General features: G+C 37.3%; 1 long non-coding RNA gene across 1 annotated transcript in view; it reads left to right on the plus strand.

The window, feature by feature from the left end:
* The window catches only part of LOC148188101 (uncharacterized), a 148,468-nt gene that overhangs the window by 90,232 nt on the left and 48,199 nt on the right, over positions 1 to 10,037 (plus strand). The window lies entirely within an intron of this gene.

The following is a 10,037-nucleotide window of genomic DNA, read 5'->3' on the forward strand; positions in this document are numbered from 1 at the left end:
TGAGGGGGCCGAGATTTGGTTGCACGCTTTGTATCTCCAGTTTCAACCTTTAGCTCATCGTGTTTTGACACCTACAGTGTCAAAACATTCCCTGAAGTCAAATGTGCAGCGGGCCAATTAAATTCCTCACTAAGACTGTGTGGTTATCAGGGCATAACCCCTGTGTGCGACTGCATTTTGTAGTCTGCTGAAGTCTCTGCACCCTGCCAAGAGACTGGCAGTGAGGCAAAAGCAGCCGCTCACACAGAAGGTGGTCTGATCAGCCGTATAGATCTTCACTACAGGGGTTGCACACTGAGAGCAAGAGTGAGCCGGCGTCTTTGCGCCGATTTAATGCTCAACATCAGTCCCCAAAATCAACTTGCAAACACCTACCTGAAAAACCGTCTCATGTCTTTGTGTGTGCATGTCAGGCACTCTGCCGCTCTCCTTTATGCTCTTAATCTACCTGTTTACCCCCCCACCCCCCACCCCACCCGCTTCCTCCTCAGCCTGTCTAACCCCGTCTATCTCTTTCTTTCTACTCAGGCAACTCGCACTCTGCTGATCCTTGCGTGTTCAGCTGTTAAATCCGAGCAGTTCGGCTGTTAAATTCTTGCAGTTTGTGAAACATGACAGTAAGATTCAGCAGAGGGCTCACTTTGATTACAACCACTACAGAGGAAAACACTTTGTCAGGTCCTCTTTTTTTTTTTCTGTATCCGTCAGATAAATGTAACAGGGCCACTGTGCTAATATGTGGCGCTTCTGACGAGCAGCAACGTCACACTGAGGCTCTTAGACAGAAACTCTTGTAACAAATGTGTTTTTTTTTTGTTTTTTTCCTCTGAAGGTATTCTGGCACCGACAGCGCCCTTTTTAGATTGCAGCATTTGCCTGTAATCACTTTTTATTCAGCTGTTTTTCGTTTTTGTCTAATACGAGTGCAGTCATTTCACAGATTATGCTGTGCAGTACTTCGACATACACACACCAGCAAGACCAAGGCAAACTGTGAATTTCTCTCAGAACATTGTTCAAAGCCTAACCACCTAACCCAGAGTGCGATCTGTATTGTGAGCCTCAGCTGGATGAACAATAATTAACAGGAGACGTACTTTATGGTATCTTTTTGTGCGTACAATGTTGGCTGCTGTACCCTGACCTCTAGGTCATTGCACTTCAATACTTGTGTTCGATAGAGACAAACACAAGCAGATATCTCGACCACACAACTAAACAGTCTTTTGATGTGGTTCAGAGGTGTGACTGCAGAGATGAATGGACTCAGCAGTGGTCAACCTCGGCCATTCATTCGATGCAGTAATGAGTCTGAGGCTTTTTCTTCACAAGGCTGTTAGTGTGGTGGACACTTGAGGGTAAAGCACAGATTTGATGAATGCAGCAGCCTGGTCCTTCTCCTCCAATGTTACATTCTCAATAGGAGACACAAGATGAAAGTCAAGCTTTCATCTTGCCATGTTTTTTACTTCCCTGTATTTTTTCCTCCCATTAACCGGCGGGAATAGCTTCAAAACAAAAATACTAATTTTAATTTCACAACAATTTACCTGTACAGTTGATCCTCTCATTTCCCCATCCGTTCTTTCACTACATGCGTCACTTGCGTCCTTGTGTTCACTGATTACTACTTTTAAAAAGACCTGTGGTTGCCAATATCCACATGGACACATTATTTAAATCCAGCGAGAATAATGACATATTTATTCAGACAGCATTTACCAGGGTCAGTCCACTCATTAGCTTTTTGGAGATGAAATGATATCTCTGGTCTATGAGATAATCATTGGATGTCAACGTTGGGAAATCACCACAAAATCATGCTTTTAGGAGGCATTTAAAGCTACAGTAGTAACTTTTATGAAAAAAGCTTCTTGTCATATTTGCTGAAACTGACACTACATGCACACAGTATTATAATGAGACAGATAATCTATGAAAAAAAAATCATGTCTCTACTCCCCCTATTGCCTCTAATGGCATTTGCATTAGCATTATGGCATTAGTCTACCACCAGTGCACCAAAACAACCAGTCAGAGCAGGGGAGTCGCTAACGCAGCTGTCAATCATGTCAATAACTTTGTGAACTGCGAATGAACCGTCAAACTACACTGTAAAATATGACAAGTTGATTTCACATAAAGAAATCTAGGAAACCGATTGTCTTGAAAAATGTTTGTGAATATAATTATATATATATATGAATCAATCATTCCAGGTTTTAACAACTTCAGTAAACACAGTTTACGGTGTTTATATATCTGTATTATGCTGGTTACATACTAGTAAATGATATTTGTATATTCTTTAACATGTTAACAAACAGAACTTTCAGATTTCTCAGCATTGACAAAATCCTCTTTGTCATGATCAAGTTAAATCAGACTAACTAGGTTTACTGAAATTATTAACACTGAGAAAGAACAAGGTAATTTCACTTGTCATTTTTAAGTTGCAACAACTTCAAGTAAATAGCTAAATTTTAAGTACAAAGTAAACATAAATTGAGATTTGTATTAATTTTAACATTCCTTTTTCAAGTCTCCAAGATCATTTTATTTAAGATCAACTTGTCAGATTTCACAGTGTAGGCAGCGCTGATCAAATATAAATCAAGGGTTAATTACTGCATCGGTCCTCAAATGTTGTCAGAAAAATATGTTTGCGTACCGTTTGCCTGTAAAATGAGAAACTCAGTAGCAAGCCAGTGGTTGGTGCTTCGTTCTTGGCTCAACATTTTTTCAACAAGGCGGCCAGACCATAAGCTTTTTAATTTTACAGCTAAACAGTACACAAAAATATGTTTCTGAAAACATTTCAGGTGAGATGCAGCAAGATAATTTTGTTTCATATTTGACCAGCGCTGCCAAGTTTGACAGTCCGACTGCAGTTCACAAGCAGTGATTGACATGAGCGCTGCATTAGAGACTCCTCGGCTCTGGCTGATTGTTTCCGTTCATGTGCAGTTATGCCACTGAAAGCAATTCAAGAGGGCAAAGTAACATTTGTTTTTCATAGATGATCTGTCTCATGTGTTACTGTGTGGATATAGTGACAGTTTCAGCAAATAAGACACAAAGTTGTATAAAAGTTACCAACTGTTGCTCTAACCTGCTTTAAAATCCTAAAAAATAAAAACAGTTTCTGCATGTCACAAAAAAAAGAAATAGTGGCAAATCAATATTTAGCCTGTGTGTACGTAGGTATTTTACTGTTTTTATTAATGGATTTTATAGAATGAGTTGATTTAGCATTCATACGCATTCATTTTCTAAACTGTTTATCACTGAAATCCTTTTGACTAACTAACACCCAGATGTCTCACTGAGGCTTTCTGCTGCCTAACAAATTTATCTAATTAAAATGTAAGCTGCACATCTTGATTGAGCGAGAAAGATTCAGACAGCAACTCCAACAAGGAGCACAATACCTTAAACTAATAATGTAACAAGTAAGCTCTTAAATGTAGGTCATGTAAAGCTCACTCAAACTAGGCAGTGCTGATCAAATATGAAGACTCAAATGATCAAGATTCTGGTACTGCATAGCCCAGTTCTCACCTCAGATGTTTTCAAAAAAATATTTTCATGCACTGTTCTGCTGTAAAATGAGAAATCTCACGACACAGTTGCTATGTTGAAAACAGCTGAGCCAAAACGAAACACTGCACATCGTCCGAACACACTCCTTCATTTTAGAGCCAAATGGTACACTAAAATCTGTTTTTGATTTTTTTTATTTATTTTGAAATAGGCAATGCGGTAAAATCTTGATTTGTATTTGATCAGCGCTGCCTAGTTGAACAGTTTGACCACACAAACCGTGATTGACAGTTGCATTAAAGACCCCTCAGCCCTGGTTGGCTGTTTTTTCTTCACTTACAGTCAGGCCATTAGAAATCATCCGAGAGGGAAGAGGAGAAGTTATTTTTATAAAACTGTAGCTTTTATCTGCTTGAAAATCCTAAAAATACAAACTGTATCTGCATTTTACAAAACAAATAAGAAAGAAATAATGAAATAAGTAGCAATTTAATATTCAGCCTGCATGCACGTAGCTATTGTTTTGTTAATAGTCAATGATGCAACTGAATGAGTTAATTCAGCATTTATACACATATTTTTTTTAGACTGTTTATCACTTGAATCCCTTTGACTAATTAAGACCCAGATGTCTCACTGAGGCTTTCCGCTGCCTAACAGATTTATCTAATTAATATGTAAGCTGCACATTTCAATTGAGTGAGAAAGATTTGGACAGCAACTCCAGGAAGATACCTTAAACAAATGATTTAACAAGTAAACACTTGCATGTAGTTAATTTAAAGCACAATCTGCCAAATGGTATGTTAGGAGCATGTGTTATGATGATAAGACAATACTAGGCAGTAATTATTATGTATAATACATCCCCCAGTATTTTAACATGCTCAAAATCCCCTCCCCATCAATATTTTGATAGAAAATAAAGAAAATAAAAATAAAGAACAAAATGTTTCTGTGCTATGAAAGGCAACCATGCATCGCCATCCAAAATAATCACTAGCAAATTTAATCCTAATCATAAATTAGCATAACAAATTGTTCATTATTATTACTAGCAGTTATAGTATTATGGCATACTGTACCCACCAGAAGTTGCTTAACTGCTGTGGATACTATAAATGTTAAACGCTGTACTGTCTCTTTATTTCATTACCTTAAAATGTATTAACAAGTGGAAAACTAGAATGCAATCTGAGTGTTACTGTGCAATCAGAGGCTGTATGAGTGTTGTAGTTTTTAGAAAAGTGTTAGTATACTATAAAAAGGGCATAAAAAGGTCATAAAAGAGTCACGGCATAGTCATAAAAAAGTCAGTGTGTGCACTTTTCCTGCACTTTCCCTCCATCATATTCTGGCTCCCTAAAAATGGCATTCATACCCCTTTTACCACCAACATGAAACTGGTTCCATTCCAGTTTTCACACCTAAATTTGATCTGTTCAGAGCTTTGGTTTAGAACCCGAAAAGTTGGCTGTCAGCTGAAACCAAAAAATAGCAGGTTTTCCTTGACCCTTAAGTACGAACCACGACATCAGTGGGTGTGTCATATTCTCGGGATTGGAAAGAGAAGATGGAGAAGACAACAATGGAGGAGTTGAGTGAGAAATTGTTAGAAAACAACATTGTGCACATTGGTCCCATTAATAGTTACTTTTTGGTTGTTTTTTGGGGAAAACAAAGTATCTGTAATAATGGAGCAAAATTTTGCATGAACTCAGTGTTATCCGAGATTTTACTACTATTGTTTACTTCTGTTTTGCTGTGTGCAACACCCTCTGTTAATGACACATCTTTAATTACTGTGCTTTCACGTAAAACTGGTGGGCTGATTCGCTAGATAGCGTCAAGGTTACAAAAGTCCTGGACAAAACCAGAGCTAATTCAGTAGAAAAGGTGCATCGGTCATCAGAATTTTAAGATCTGAACTGAGATTATTGTTTGAGACCTGGATTGACATCACATTTTTGTGCTGTGTTCAGGTGCCTTTTACAACTATTAAATCTTTGAAACCTGAGCTAATCGGTTTGATTTTCTACCAAAAACATGGGAAAAAATCAGCAACTTGAAGACATGTCCTGCAAATAGCAAAAAAAATAGGAGATGTAGAAAATATTTGTAAGAAAAAAACAAGAGAAAAACTATATTACTAATTATCATGTGTATATATTTAAAATTATTTGACAGAATTATTAGAATTTTTAAGCACTTTTTCTTCTTTTGTTATTTACTGTCCTATTTTTGTTGTTGTTGTTGTTGTTGCTGTTTTTTGTTTTTTTTTTGTTTTTGTTTCAGGTAATTGTCTTGTACTTTTTAACAAATTTCTTGCTAATTTTTGGGTTATTTCTGCTGTCTTTCCATTTTGTTGATTGAAATCAAGCCAGTGTGCCCAGGTTTTTTTGGTCAATGTTTTAAAATGATCGGTGTAGCTTTCTAAAAATTGATTCAGTAGAATTCCTCCCAGACCCACCTTGAGGGTTGGGTTGCACAAAGTGTAGATTCAAAAGGTGATTTGCCGCTGGTACTAGGAGTTTCTAAAATCTGTCACCTTTTTATCTCTTAATTTCATTCTACTCACTCTTTAGTACGAGTATATGGTTACACGTAATGCCGTTATAATGTTCATAGTAACAGTCTTTGAAATGATATTCTTCTCTTTGATATTTCCACTGGTAGGTTAATTTAAATAAAACACTGTTCCATTTAAATGTCAAAATCACAACATAATCCTTCTTTGAACTGTGATTTAACTGTGTTGGAGCGTAAAATATTCTAATCCTTCAGAGACGGGTAAATATTTGAATCATTTAAAGTGTGAGTTTTAAATAAACTATCATCCCTCCTGGCAGCTCCAGCCCCATAAATTATCACCCCGTGTGTGAGAGGTGGTGGTCAGCTCCAATCTCACTTTAGTTCTAACGAGCACAGAGGTGCAATGAGAAGCCTGATCTTGTTAGATATGTGACATGAAATAGGCCTATCAGAGAGGGGGGACTAAGAGCACGCGATAACTGTACAAGTCTGGCATATGCCACGTCGGAGCACGATAAGGCTCCTGCCACAAATGGTTTCATCATTTCACTTTAACAGGGCTGTCGGGACTTCACTGCTTAATTGAAGTGATTTCAGGTGTTTGGTTACACATGTGACAGACAGAAGAAGTGTCTTGACGGAAATCAGCCACCTTCTATAAATATTCCCCCCGAGCCATCTCCATGGCTTGTGTTAAACTCAGATAAGATGTAAGTGTGACACCTAGTGGCTGTGACAGTTATAACATCTTGCTTTTGTAACAGCTTTTCATGAAGAAAATGCAAATGAATCATATATGATTAGTGTCACGTAAATAAAAAAAAAAACATGATTCCTGTTGCCTTTATGAATACATCATAGTAATTTTAATAAGGCGTGTTGCATGCAAGAACACACACGTGCTGACTTAATTAATCACAACCTAAATTCCATATATACATGACCTGGTTTGTGCTTTCCCAAGACACAATGAAAAAATTACCTTGTCATGTGCGTTCATAGCAACTAAAATATCTTGCATGTGTCATATAAAACTATAAATCCAGAGGCCTAAGTCAACAGGGGGTTAAGAAGTTCCTGTGCTCCACGTTGTTGGCAGCTGACGGCACCACTCCATATTGAACTCAGATGGAGCCAAGTGTCCTCAGACTCTCTGGTGGAGGGTGAAAACACCCTATCTGGAGAGATTGTTTTCACAGTATGCCGAAAACTAATTACAAGCAATAAATTAATTTCACGCTACTGCTTTAGAATTAATTGCATCTTTACAGAAGTGACTGGAAGTGATGGCTCAAGCAGCTCTGATAAGAGTGGACACACAAAGTGGTCTATTGAATTACGGGGCTTATCAGTGCCATTGCTTTTATATGGGGATGCACTTGATTATCCTCAAAGAAATTATCTGAAACTCCTCATTTGCTGTCGTGTTAATTGCTGCGAAGGTATTTTTATCATGCGTACTCCCATGGCACACAAGCACCATATGTTAAGGCGGAGTGATGGTTTGTTTCACTGAAATGTTTTTTTTTTGCACTATGTTCTGCGTGAAAATGTCACAGGCCAAAATGAGGCGTCTTATCTCATAAGATCTGCTACCAGCATGTCAAAGTCTTTCCTCCCTGGCTCTCACTTTGAACTTCCATGATACATTTCATGCCCGTTGAATGGTACGCATTTCTAAATAAACTGTGAGTCAAATGGTTTTTGCTGTTCAAGTAACTCCTAGGTCTCAGCGCTGTGTCATCACTGTGACCAGTGCGTTAGGAGCAACACAACAGAGAGCGTGAACTCACATATCCACAACATGTGAAATACCTGGCCCATGGTAACTATGTTAAATAGTGCTGGGCAGTATACCAGTTTACCCAGTACACAGGTTTTAAGTTTCCATATAATATGACTGTCACACTGGCACATAGCACAGAGCAGCAGTATGGCAACATGTTGCCTTCTCTGTGAGTGACGGTATGTAAACAACAAACACGTTTCAGTTAAAGTCAAAGTAACCTTTTGCAGCTGAGGAAACTCAATCTGTTTTAAAACATCCTCTGTTATCTCGTGGCTGAAATAATTGTTTTTAGTCATATCACACTTTATACCATGCAATGTGCCTTTTTAAATAAGAATTTGAAAACCGTAAATGACAGTAAAAAAACAATAATCTGTTGATCTTTACAAATCAACACTTGTCCAACAATGGCAATTCAGTGCTGAAAAAAATGTTTAAATCAGAAGTCAAATCATATTGTTATATTCAAATCAAAAGACTTATCAAATCATGGATTAAGGGGAATCATGTGTAAACTCTTAAAAGTAGAGTCAGTCTCTATATATCTATTTAAAGGATAAAACAACCAGAATCTTTAATAATACCAACATACAATTTTTAGGTCATATCATCCAGCACTAATGCTAAATACATTGTATGGAGCTCCTTAGAAATCCATAAATTTCCTAGGAATTTGAATTGTGGTAGCATTTCATTGCAGATTTGTGGAATACCAGTTAGACACAAAAGCTTTTATTCCTGCAGAGGCTAGTAATTAAAAACAAAAAAGGCTGTTTATTGGTAAAATAGGGGTAATGGAGCCGCCGTCAGTGCTTCGAGTGTCTTCTTTAGATATTTGGGTTAACTGCTTATTTTCATTACTTTGAGTTAAGTGACTTTTCGAGATTCTCCTAATTGGCCCCGGTGGGATTTTGAGCAAAAACCCTTGATGTTCTCATCTCGTTTACATCCTCCCATAATTGTGACAGTATCATTGTAATCTGTGCAGATAATATTGTTGTATTTTTAACAAGATTTCAGTGTTTGATCGTAGCGAGAGACCGGTCTCATTCCAAGATTTAATTTCCCTCTTTTTTTCCCTCTGCTCTCTGCTGTCATCTTTGATACTCATCACCACAATCACATGACAGATGGTCCTTTCTAGACCCTCTAATTATATTTCCAGCTTCAGATTTGTAATTCATCACACTGATGCATGATCTGCATGTCATCTAAACAAAAGTTGGTGGATTGTTTGCAGGCACCGATGCTTCTTTATATTGTCTATAAATTAATAATCCGCAAGCGTGATACCGTCAAAAACTCATGGGGGGTTTCAATTTGTTATACTATATTATTTATTCATGAAGGTCTGTGCATAATGCAGCTAAGCTTGTCATCTGCAGAATCTCAACATTTTAAATATGATATCAATAATTAGTTAAAAGAAACTTTGATTGGACCCTACAGTGAATTTCCTGTTACTGGAAAGTCTGCCTCAAAGGTGACAGCTAGTAAGGCATTTTGCTGTAGGGCAGGAAAATATAGCAATATTTTATTGATATTGTGATAAGAGGTGGATATAGTCTTAAATTTTGGATTTGGTAATATTATGTGTTGTCTTTTACTGGTTTGACGTAATTGTCTGAACTTACCAGACTGTTCTAGCTTTTATCCATTTTTACACTGTTATTAAATCCACGTCACTGATGACTATTTATCAAAAATCTCATTGTGTAAATATTTTATAAAAGCACCAATGGTCAACGCTACAATATTGTGGCAATATTGATATCAAGGTATTTGATCAAAAATATTATAACATTTGGTTTTTTCCATGTTGCCCAGCCCTTTTGGTGTTACTAACATAAAGGAGATCTCTATCATGGTGTTGCTAAACTTGGGGCAACAGGTAGAGCACAATACTTTTTAAAGGCACAGTACACCCCCAAATCATAAATGAACATTTTCCCTCTTAACTGTATGGCTGTTTATCAATCTAGATTATATTGGTGTGAGTTGCAGAGTGTTGGAGATATCAGCTGCAGAGATGTCTGCCTTCTCTCCAATATAATAGATTTACATCGCACTCACCTTAACAGGGTCATGATTTCCAGAAAGAGACATTGTTGATGAGTTTTTAAAATGTAGTTTTAGCATTTTGAGCACCACAAACTGAGTGCCATTTAGTTCA

The sequence above is a fragment of the Plectropomus leopardus genome, chromosome 12, assembly GCF_026936395.1.
Source record: "Plectropomus leopardus strain MGB_pleo_1.0 chromosome 12, ASM2693639v1, whole genome shotgun sequence".
Classification (NCBI taxonomy): domain Eukaryota; kingdom Metazoa; phylum Chordata; class Actinopteri; order Perciformes; family Serranidae; genus Plectropomus; species Plectropomus leopardus.